This window comes from Primulina eburnea, chromosome 3, assembly GCF_022965805.1.
Source record: "Primulina eburnea isolate SZY01 chromosome 3, ASM2296580v1, whole genome shotgun sequence".
NCBI lineage: Eukaryota > Viridiplantae > Streptophyta > Magnoliopsida > Lamiales > Gesneriaceae > Primulina > Primulina eburnea.
The window spans coordinates 35,465,272-35,478,720 of record NC_133103.1 but is presented as its reverse complement, the minus strand read 5'-3'; positions in this window follow the sequence as shown (position 1 = coordinate 35,478,720).

Genomic DNA, 13,449 nt, shown 5'->3' with positions numbered 1-13,449 from the left:
TGACTATTTTGGCAGCTATTTTCTTCAATGAAACTGAAGCAGACACATCCACGATATTTTTGGTTTTTGATGCTTCTGGAGGTTGAACATGGCCATCGATATCTTCACCTGAAAATAAGGATATCACTTGGCATTATATACTTGCTTGTAACAGAAGCTAAAGATTAACTTGCGAGACTCATAGACATCTTTTCAGCTACAAAACTCCTGAATGATCGCTTATATTTAGATTAAGAAGTTCATAAAGTATATGCAATTCATCATTGGCCTTAAGTACACAATAAAAAGCAAAAATCTACCAAAATTGATGTCATGTCCTCTAAGATGTAGAATTTGATGGATTTGATATTGTAGGCAATATAGGTCAACTTCCTATATATATACACTCATTTTTATTCAATATGCGACAACTTAAAAATTACTAAAATCCTAGGCAGAGTGAAAATCATGAAAAATTAAGCATAAGTGTATTTAAAGCTTTTCCCATCAATCAGACAAATGGTTTAAAATATCGATGCTTAATAATTATTGATTGTTTATTTTGTTTTCATAAAGTTTACACTTTCAGGGAATTTTTTTTGAAATGCAACCAAAGAGGAAATCCACTTATAATAGCCTTAAAATTCTCATTTATGAACCAATAGTCCACTCTGAGCAAGCATAAGGTTCAATACAAAAATGAACTGGTAATCCAGCTTCCTTCACCAATTTCACCGCATCATTTCTTTTTTCAAAATCGTAATGCAAAACTTTCTCCACAAATCAGCATTTTTTCCTCTATTTCCTACTTATTCTTTTTTTTTCGAATGACTGCATTATTAAAAAAATCAGGCAAAACGGACATTTTCTAGATTAACGGAGGAATCTACTCAAATAAATAATATTTTTTTCCACAAAAGATTTTTTACATTTATTTGGAACAATAAGCAGGAAAAGTGTAAAGACAACAAAGGAAAAGTGTAAAGACAACAAATTTTACTTTTTTCCCTCCTTTTGTTTCTCCACGAGCCAAAGAAACCAAGAAATTAAGTAAATAATACTCACATGAAGCAGCAAAATTTCAAAAAATAAAATAATCAGAGAATCACAATCACAACACAAAAAAGAAAAATCGCCTTAAAAAAATTAGCATCCAAATAAATGTCATATGCGAGGTTGAGTTCAAATCAAATATCATAGTGCGTGCTTGGAACAATAGATGAATTCATACATCCATTCCGCACCACAATATCACAAAACAGTAAACGTACACACAACATTGTACTTACATAGAAATAACAATAACAAGCATGAAAAATATCATTAACGCAATCAAAACAATTACAAACTTGTATGACAGATAAATGTGTGTACTCCGTCGCATCATTTTGTGTCATGCATGTGGTCGATGCCATAACCGACTTGGTTTCAACATGTTGTTCCGTGTCGACTGTATCGGTATTCTTCAAAGTAACAGATTGTGCACTAGAAGATTCACGGTATGCGTGTGTATGATGATGCATTCTACAACGGGAAATAGGATTTTTTGACGAATTTGAACTGATTCCAATATTGAATGATGGTTTATTGTTCTCGGAAACTATATCCACATTATACTCATCATATTAAAAGAATCGGTTCCGATGTTTCAAACATATATGCTGGACTTATAAAGTAACTTTTGTCCAGGTTGGGTTGAATATTCACCAGCTTGATGTAATAGCATAAACCCATTGCTGCAATCGTGTTGTGATAGTATCCTCACATCCATTAAAACTATGTTGGAGATTGATAGTGTGGAAATTGAATTATATAACAACACATGCAGTTAAATTAAATTTTAACCCAAATAATTGTTTCATAAATACAGCAACTCTAATACACCAAAAACATAGTAAACTAGTTTTCATCTCGTGGGGAGAAGATAATATTGAATTCCTAAACCACCGAATACCAGAAAAGTAAAAGTTGAATAACATGTACAACCTACACTCATGAAACTTGCAACTCATTTTGATTGTTGTATATTTCAAAATTATTTTTTCAACATATTTCTATAAAATCAGGAAAGTGAAGAAATGTTCATAAAAGAAGAAAAACTTACATTTTGTTAAAATTACTCGCATTCATGTGCAGTAAAATGGTTGGTGTTCGAATTCCCTTTTGCAAAATATGTTCTCAGTTACACATTCTAGCGATTCGAACGAATATGAACATGCACAATCCAATTTCAACTGTTTTTATGTCGGATTGACCCGTAATACTCAAGATCCGGAGATTTTCGACCACAATTTGTATATTGATGTGGAGCTCTTCCCGTTTTTGTTGCATACGTGTTTCTTTCAAGATAGCGCGCGGAGGAAATTTAGGTTATGCAGAGAGAACAAAATAAAGTATAAAATTAATAAATAAATAAAATATCAAAGGATAAAATCAAACCAAACACAAGACTACTGTCAAGTGTCAACTGAGATTAGAAATCCTTATTTTTATCGTACTTTTAATATTTATGTACTAATCATTTAATAATCTTAGTGGGCTGGGCCAACGTGATAAACCCTAAAGAAGAACCCCCAAATCTCTTATAAATTCGATGGCAGTTTCCCTCTTGCCTTCCATTTCTCCAAACCCTAATTTCACCATCTCTTCAAATTAATCGTTTGCCTCTTCTTTCAGCTGCAAGAAACGATCGATTTCCTGCCGGCTTTGTTCTGGGGGCATAAATCAATCAACCCAATGCTGTAAGATAACCCAGATCTCTTCTTATTACACGATTTCTGGGCTCGCTAGCTTTGGTACATTCTTCGATTTATCTTCTCAACATTTTGTTTTGTTTTCTTTGGCTCGATCTGTAAAGGACGCTCGCCATTGTTGTTTTCTTTATCGAAATCACGATTGGCCCTGAAAATATTTGTCCCAAAAGTGGTCTTTGTTCGATTCCTCGTTAAAGATCCTCCACTATAAATTCAAGACTTCAATTTTTAAATTTAAAATTTAATCTAAAACTTTTTTTCTTGCTTTTTTTTTTGTGCAATTCTATACATTTTTCCATGGATAAGAGTAGAGATATTGTCCAGAAACCCAAATTTGTATTTTTCCTGATTTTAATATATTTTATTAATTCAATAATCACGATTTTTTGTAAAAAAAAAAAAATTAAAAAAACTTGCATCACTTTAAACAAAATCTCAAATTTAATATATTATCTTTGATAAAAAAAAAATTATGAGATGGTCTCACGAATTTTTATATGTGATATTCATAATTAAAAAAAAAATTGTTAGCATAAAAAATAATATTTTTCATGGATGACTCAGTCTAATAAAATACGATCCGTGAGATTATCTCAAACAATTTTTTACTATGACTTTTTTGGCTTTTAAATGTTATCCCGCAGTAAAAAAAAAATTATGTTGTCCCATATGTTGTCCCACGCTAAAAATGGGCAATAAATAGAAAATCATTCGATTTCATATGTATTATAAATGTTCACACTTAAATGTAAGATTGGAGTAAAACGTTAGAATGAAATTTCCTGCTTTTATATTTTTATGTGTTGAATGAACTTTGTTCTAACTTCTAAATATTCTAATAAACGTAAAATAATGTGTGTTTTTGTAAAAGACAAGTCCATGAATCAGAACAAACGTACAAGGAGTTAGCGATGTCTTGTAGCATTAAACGCATGACAATATTTATAAAAGAAAACGTATGTTAAAACAGAAATTTTAGGGGTTATCGGACAAAAATTTCCTAATTTTTTCCCTTCTCCCGAAAATTAATGTAAACTTTTTTCTCTCTATAAGAAATTTATCGTAAATAGACGGTTTGGTCGTTGTTGTTTATGTGAATAATGACTTCAATTTTTCAGTACATAATACGTGTGTTGAGCGACGAATCATGACCATTTTATTCATATATCATTGAGTAGTTGTGGTTTATCCTCTCAACAAACATTTCATGTATTAAAATGGGTAAAAAATATTTATTACTCATGTGGATAGCATAAACAAAACTTCCATAAACATACCAACCATATGTATCGAAATGCATGAGAGAAATTTTTTTTAAAATCTTTTTAAATTGGCGTTTCATTTTTCATGACCATTAATTTTTAATGATCATAATTTATCCATTCAATATATATATATATATATATATATATATATATATATATATATATATATATGTTGAAAAATAATTTAAAATGTGTGTATTGAATATTTGAATATTGAATATTTGAATGTTGAAAATAAGAGTTGTAAATATTGAAAATTAGTGTGTGATGATGTAGGTGATGATGAATTTTATTTTTTGGATTATGTGTAAAGAAACTCTATAAATAGATCTCTCATTTGTGAAGAAAATCACAATTGAGTAGAGAGAAAAATATTATAAAGTGTGTAGTTTGGTAAATTTTGAGAGCTTGAGATTTTTACTTTTTACCATAAATTTTTACTTTTTCACAACACGTTATCAGCACGAAGCTCTAAAAGTCCTACATACTTTTCCAAGCTCCAAACAGAAGAAAAAGGTAACAAAAGTAATAATATTTATTTTACTGTTATTTATTTATTGTGTATTTATTTAATATATAATATAATGTTATTATTAGAAATAATAAAAATAAATTTTTCAAAAACTTGTTATAAATCCTGGGAGGATGTTAAGACGACATCCCACACTCCCGGTAAGGGGTACGACAAGTATAAAAGCCTACAAGATTTTTAAATAAAATAAATTATGATACTTCATTATAATAATGTGATATGATATACATAATTATTTAAACATGTCTAATATTATATACATCATATTATTACCATAAAATTATACAAATAGATACATTTATTTTTTTGTACACCAACGGTCATAAACGGCAACAAACGGCTAGTTTTTGCCCTATAAATATCATCTCACAAACACATTCAATCACCCCAACTTTCTCTTCTTCTCTAAAAATTATTCTTCATCAAATTTTTCGAAAAAAAAAAGAAGATGGCTTTCTCAATATTATTTTTAATTATTTTGGTTATCATACTCACGAGTCTTGTATTTATCGGAGAATATCCTCCTCGTGTGTTTTCTTTATTTTTACAAATGCTTGTAGTTGTTGTTTATCCATTACTTTGTATTACAGTATTCATTAACTAATAAAATGTATCGTAATTTTTTTTAGTACCACCATGTCAAATTTAACAAAGCTCGAATTTGTTGCGCTCGACATAACGGGAAAGAATTATATGACATGGACTCTAGATGTAGAAATGCATCTTGAGTCATTGGGTCTAAGCGTGACTATTAAAGAAAATGGCATATGTACATCACAAGAAAAGGCAAGAGCCATGATATTTTTGCGTCGACATCTCGACGAGGGATTAAAATGTGAATATCTGACTGAAAAAAATCCCATGGCTTTGTGGAAAGGATTGAAAGAAAGATTTGAACATATAAGGGAAGTTATACTTCCGACCGCCCGTGATGAATGGAATATGTTAAGATTCCAAGATTTTAAGAAAGTCAGTGATTATAATTCAGCGATGTATCGAATAATCTCGCAGCTAAAATTTTGTGGACATGAGGTCACAGAATCTGAGATGCTTGAAAAAACATTTTTCACGTTTCATGCATCAAATATTACTCTACAGCAACAATATAGAGTACGTGGATTTGCGAGATATTCTGAGCTCATCGCATGTCTTCTTGTGGCGGAAAAAAAACAACGAGCTATTAATGAGAAATCATCAGTCCCGACCCACTGGATCAACAGCATTTCCAGAAGTAAATGATGTAAGTAAAAATGAATTTAAACCTCGGATCCAAAATCAAATTCAAAGACAAGATTTTGGTCGAGGTCGAGGTCGAGGTCGTGGTCGTGGTCGTGGACGTGGACGTGGAATTGGTCGTGGTCGTGGACGCGGCCGTGGTTTTGAAAATAATAGAGATAGTTATTTTTATAACTCATCTCAAAAGAGCGTCCCAAACCATCCACAGAAAAGGCATCATGAGAATACAAGTGTTAATGAGAATCACTCAAAAAGATATGAAAGTTCTTGTTACAGATGTGGTACTCTAGGACATTGGTCCAAAGTTTGTCGAGCCCCTGAGCATCTTTGCAAACTTTATAAAGAATCATTAAAGGGGAAAGAAAAGGAGACCAACTTCACTGAACGCAGTGATCGTTTGAGTGATTCAACTCATTTTGATGCTGGTGATTTTATGAATGATTTCTCTGGAAATGATCAACATGTTGGTGGGATGGAAATGAACAATTTTGATGCTGCAGATTTTATCAATGATTTTTCTGAAAATGAACAATATAGTGGTAGAATATAAATGTACAATAATTTGTTTTTCATTTATTCATATAATAATGTTTTATTGTACAATTATGATATGTGTTATATTTATATATGTATTGTCAGTAATTTTATTTCATTGCATATTTTTTTGAAGTTCAAATATGGAAAATGCTATGAGCAAAGCTGAAGTTTGCATACCCGATAGTGGTACAACGCACACTATCCTCCGAGATAAAAGATATTTCTTGGAACTAAAACCAACAAAACAACGGTGAATACAATATCAGGTCCTGTAGACTTGATTAAAGGATGTGGTAAAGCACAAATTTTGTTACCTAATGGTACAAAATTTTTGATCAATGATGCTTTATATTCACCACAATCGAAAAGAAATTTGTTGAGTTTTAATGATATATATTCCCATGGGTTTGATACTCAAACAATGAATGAAGGGAATGAGAAATATATGTGCCTTATCACATATAAATCAGGAAAGAAATATGTGATTGAAAAACTACCAATGCTCCATACTGGATTGCATTATACACATATAAGTCCCATTGAATCAAACATGGTAGTTGATAATTCTTCGATATTAACCAATTGGCATGATCGATTGGGACATCCTGGTTCAACAATGATGCGAAGAATTATAGAAAATACACATGGTCATCCACTGAAAGACCAGAAGATCTTTCAAAATAATAAGTTTCAATGTAAAGCATGTTCTCTTGGAAAACTTATTATAAGACCATCACCAGTCAAAATCCAAACTGGATCACCAATGTTTCTTGAACGTATTCAGGGTGATATTTGTGGACCAATCCATCCACCATGTGGACCATTCAGATACTTTATGGTATTGATTGATGCCTCCAGCAGATGGTCACATGTATGTTTATTGTCAACTCGAAATGTTGCATTTGCAAGACTACTTGCTCAAATAATAAAATTGAGGAATCAGTTTCCCGATTATACAATCAAGAAAATTAGACTTGATAATGCTGGTGAATTTACTTCCCAGACTTTCAATGATTATTGTATGTCTATGGGAATCATTGTTGAGCATCATGTTGCTCATGTACATACACAGAATGGATTGGCTGAATCATTGATTAAACGTCTGCAAATGATTGCTAGACCAATGATTATGAAAACAAAGCTCCATATTTCTATATGGGGACATGCAATTTTACATGCTGCTTCATTAATTCGCATCAGACTAAGTGCATATCATAAATAGTCCCCATTACAGCTTGCATTTGGTAAAGAACCGGACATTTCTCATCCGAGAATTTTTGGATGTATGGTGTATGTGCCTATTGCACCACCACAACGAAAGAAAATGGGACCTCAAAGAAAGGTTGGAATTTATATCGGTTATGATAGTCCATCAATCATTCGATATCTTGAACCTCAGACAGGCGACGTGTTCACAGCACGTTTTGCTGATTGTCATTTTATGAGGAAATCTTCCCAATATTAGGGGGAGAACAGAAACATACCGAAAAGGAAATTACATGGTATGTATCATCATTGTTACATCTGGATCCAAGAACAAAACAATGTGAAAAAGATGTACAGCAAATTGTACACTTGCAAAGAATAACAAATCAAATACCAGATGCATTTGCAGACACAAAAGGGGTAACTAAATCATATATACATGCTGCAAATGCCCCTTCTCGAATTGAAATTCCAAGAAACAAATGTAAATGTAGTGACCCGTTCCAGGATCACCTACTAAGCAAGAACTTAAGCATGCACTTTACTTAATAACAGTAATCAGAGATAACAGCGGAAAAGTCAACAAAAATACCGATTAACTAAACCAACCAGCTACTCAACGTCCTCCTCCTGCTCCTCCTGAGCTGTCCAACCTGAGGCCTGCCCCGTGGAAATGGGGTGTCCAAGAATAAACAACACCGAGGACGTGAGCGATAAGAACGCCCAGTACAAAAGTATGAGTATACAGACCTATATGAAATGCACATGCTATGATCATGATACCGGGGTAGTCAAGAAACAGGAGTCACAAAGGAAAGGATCTCAACAATGCTCAGTCTAGAGGCGCCAAGTGGATAGTGCCGCGCGGTACACCTCTGGGTCACTGCATCCACTACAAGACGGACGTGGACCTAAAATGTCCCGGACCACCGAAGCCCTCCCGACCCGTCGGCCACTGTGTACTCTCGGTGTCCATGCGTCCACAAGACAGGGCTGAGCGGCCCCAAGATATAGCTTATCTCGAAAGAGATACAGCTCAACAGCAAAGGCTATCTCGAAGGAGATACGGCTCAACGTGAAATGCAACGTGCAGTAATAAACGTGACATAATAGCATGCATCATATGACATATAACAATGCACCACATAATCATGCAACACATATATGAATGTATACTCAACCAGGATATCTCGGATAGTACTTTCGTACCTCTATCACAGCAATCCTAATCCACTGGAACAACCAGACAACAGGTCTAAACCAAGCCTATTCAACAAGTGAAAACCATCACTAAACTTATCTACCAGACTTAACTAGATAATCCTGAGATAAATACTGATAAAATTCCAAACCTTCGTCCGTCGCTAGCCCGCTGATGCCGCTAGCTCCCAACTAGAGCACAGCTCTGCTACAAGACCAGCAGCTCCCCGCTAGTGCCCAAATCTCGGAACAAGACTAGAACCTGTCAGAAACGACTGAAATGCTATGGAATTCTCTGAATTGGCGAGTCAAAATGAGGAAATCCGACCACTATTTATAGGCCATGTTCGGATCGTCCGAACCCTCTTCGGAACGTCCGAACTCTTACGTGTCCATCGGCTCTTGACAGCTCATGATCGGATCCTCCGATCATACACTTCGGACCGTCCGAACATGCACGTGTCCAGCTTCTCTTGACACCTAATGATCGGATCCACCGAACCCACTTCGGACCTTACGAACTCTTCGGTGCTTCCGAACCATCTTCGGTCCGTCCGATCATGACTCGGTCAAAATTACACATTAAACCTTCTTAATCACCATTACTCCGTTAATTACCCAATTTGGGATTCGGGCTACTACATTCTCCCCCCCTTAAAAACGATTTCGTCCTCGAAATCAAGCTTAGAGAATGAACAAAACGAAAATAACAACATCATTACCCTCCAAATCTAAGGGACAACCCATCACTAGACGCTTGGCTAAAACCGAATGACCCATCGGAGTAGAAACGGAAAGAATGACATCTAGAGAAACATGCGGTAACTTATGACGCTTAACAAATCGTCCTGGTCACCCCAACGACCTACACTTCCCTGACTACTCTCATCACCAAAGTGGTCAGCCATTGCTACAACATAGAATGGGGAACTAGTAAATTGGTCAACGGAAATCCCAAAACAGAATCTATATCCCAAAATCGTATGCATGCTCTGATACCATAAATGTAGTGACCCGTTCCAGGATCACCTACTAAGCAAGAACTTAAGCATGCACTTTACTTAATAACAGTAATCAGAGATAACAGCGGAAAAGTCAACAAAAATACCGATTAACTAAACCAACCAGCTACTCAACGTCCTCCTCCTGCTCCTCCTGAGCTGTCCAACCTGAGGCCTGCCCCGTGGAAATGGGGTGTCCAAGAATAAACAACACCGAGGACGTGAGCGATAAGAACGCCCAGTACAAAAGTATGAGTATACAGACCTATATGAAATGCACATGCTATGATCATGATACCGGGGTAGTCAAGAAACAGGAGTCACAAAGGAAAGGATCTCAACAATGCTCAGTCTAGAGGCGCCAAGTGGATAGTGCCGCGCGGTACACCTCTGGGTCACTGCATCCACTACAAGACGGACGTGGACCTAAAATGTCCCGGACCACCGAAGCCCTCCCGACCCGTCGGCCACTGTGTACTCTCGGTGTCCATGCGTCCACAAGACAGGGCTGAGCGGCCCCAAGATATAGCTTATCTCGAAAGAGATACAGCTCAACAGCAAAGGCTATCTCGAAGGAGATACGGCTCAACGTGAAATGCAACGTGCAGTAATAAACGTGACATAATAGCATGCATCATATGACATATAACAATGCACCACATAATCATGCAACACATATATGAATGTATACTCAACCAGGATATCTCGGATAGTACTTTCGTACCTCTATCACAGCAATCCTAATCCACTGGAACAACCAGACAACAGGTCTAAACCAAGCCTATTCAACAAGTGAAAACCATCACTAAACTTATCTACCAGACTTAACTAGATAATCCTGAGATAAATACTGATAAAATTCCAAACCTTCGTCCGTCGCTAGCCCGCTGATGCCGCTAGCTCCCAACTAGAGCACAGCTCTGCTACAAGACCAGCAGCTCCCCGCTAGTGCCCAAATCTCGGAACAAGACTAGAACCTGTCAGAAACGACTGAAATGCTATGGAATTCTCTGAATTGGCGAGTCAAAATGAGGAAATCCGACCACTATTTATAGGCCATGTTCGGATCGTCCGAACCCTCTTCGGAACGTCCGAACTCTTACGTGTCCATCGGCTCTTGACAGCTCATGATCGGATCCTCCGATCATACACTTCGGACCGTCCGAACATGCACGTGTCCAGCTTCTCTTGACACCTAATGATCGGATCCACCGAACCCACTTCGGACCTTACGAACTCTTCGGTGCTTCCGAACCATCTTCGGTCCGTCCGATCATGACTCGGTCAAAATTACACATTAAACCTTCTTAATCACCATTACTCCGTTAATTACCCAATTTGGGATTCGGGCTACTACAAAGATACTCATGATGTCATTAAACGCCTGAAGCGTGGAAGACCAGTCGGTTCCAAGGATAAAAATCCTCGAAAATGAAAATTCATAGAGAAACACGATGATCACAAAATAAAGAATGATGTTTCTGAAGAAACACATGATGATCACAAATAGAGAATGGTGTTCCTGAAGAAACACATGATGATGAAAATGTTCTGTCAGAACCACAAACTGACGAGAATCATGAAATCTTTATCAATTATATTAATACTGGAAAAATATGAAATCGAAAAGATATAGAAGAAATCGACGATATATTTTCTTATAATGTGGCAATCGACATCATAAATGATAATGAAGATCATGAACCAAAATCTTTTGGTAAATGTAAAACTCGGCAGGATTGGATAAAATGGAAAGAAGACATCCAGGTTGAATTGGATTCGCTAAATAAACGTAATGTTTTTGGACATATAGTCCTTACACCTGAAGGTGTAAAACCTGTTGGATACAAATGGGTTTTTATTCGAAAGCGAAATGAGAAAAATGAAATAGTAAGATATAAAGCTCGACTTGTTGCACAAGGTTTTTCTCAAAGACCTGGAATTGATTATGAAGAAACGTATTCTCCCGTGATGGATGCAATTACGTTTCGGTATTTGATTAGCTTGGCAGTATCTGAAAATTTAGAAATGCGTCTTATGGATGTTGTTACAGCTTACTTATATGGATCACTTGATAGTAATATATATATGAAAATCCCTGAAGGATTTAAGATGCCTGAAGCACAAAGTTCAAAACCCAGAGAATGTTATTATGTGAAATTACAAAGATCGTTATATGGGTTAAAGCAATCAGGTCGAATGTGGTATAATCGACTAAGTGATCACTTGATGAAAAAGGGATATGTAAATAATTCAATATGCCCTCGTGTTTTCATTAAGAAAACAACATCCGGATGCGTAATTATTGTTGTATATGTTGATGATTTAAACATCATTGGAACGAAAAAGGAAATTCAAGAAGTTGTGTCATACTTGAAGGAAGAATTTGAAATGAAGGATCTTGGAAAAACCAAGTATTGTCTGAGTTTACAAATTGAACAAAAAGAATGCGGAATGTTTGTTCACCAGACAAATTATACAGAAAAGATCCTTAAACGTTTTAATATGGATAAATCAAATCCTTTAAGTACTCCAATGGTTGTTAGATCATTAAACATAGAAAAGGATCCATTCCGTCCATGTGAAGATGATGAAGATATTCTTGGTCCAGAAGTACCATATCTAAGTGCCATCGGTGCCTTATGTACCTTACAAATTGTACAAGGCCTGATATATCTTTTGCCGTGAATCTGTTGACAATATTTAGCACATATCCAACAAAGAGACACTGGAACGGAATTAAACATATATTCCGTTATCTACGAGAAACGACAGACTTGGGACTTTGTATTCAAAAGATGCTAATCCAAGTATAATTGGTTATGCTGATGCTGGATACTTATCTGATCCACACAAGGCACGTTCCCAAACTGGATATGTATTTACTCGTGGAGGCACTGTAATATCTTGGCGTTCACAGAAACAAACGCTTGTAACAACTTCATCAAATCATGCCGAGATTATTGCACTACATGAAGCAAGTCGTGAATGTGTGTGGTTAAAATCAATGACCCAACATATCCAAATCTCATGCGGATTATCATTCGACGAGAAGCCTGTGATACTATATGAAGATAATGCTGCATGTGTTGCTCAAATGAAAGAGGGATACATAAAAAGCGACAGAACTAAACATATTCCTCCTAAGTTCTTCGCATTCACCAAGGAGCTTGAGAAGAATAAATGTATTGATGTTCGTCACATTCAATCAAGTGAAAACTCATCAGATCTCTTCACAAAGGCACTTACTACGTCAATATTCAGAAAACACATATATAATATTGGGATGCGCAATCTACGAAATTTGTAAAGAATTGTTCGTGTCAACATGAGGGGGAGTTTACGTGACTGCACTCTTTTTCCCTTACTATGGTTTTTATCCCAATGGGTTTTTCCTAGTAAGGTTTTTAACGAGGCAGTACAAAAACATGTAATGAAGACATCATCGTATCATGATCATCATCACAAGGGGGAGTGTTGAAAAATAATTTAAAATGTGTGTATTGAATATTTGAATGTTGAAAATAAGAGTTGTAAATATTGAAAATTAGTGTGTGATGATGTAGGTGATGATGAATTTTATTTTTTGGATTATGTGTAAAGAAACTCTATAAATAGATCTCTCATTTGTAAAGAAAATCACAATTGAGTAGAGAGAAAAATATTATAAAGTGTGTAGTTTGGTAAATTTTGTGAGTTTGAGATTTTTACTTTTTACCATAAATTTTTACTTTTTCACA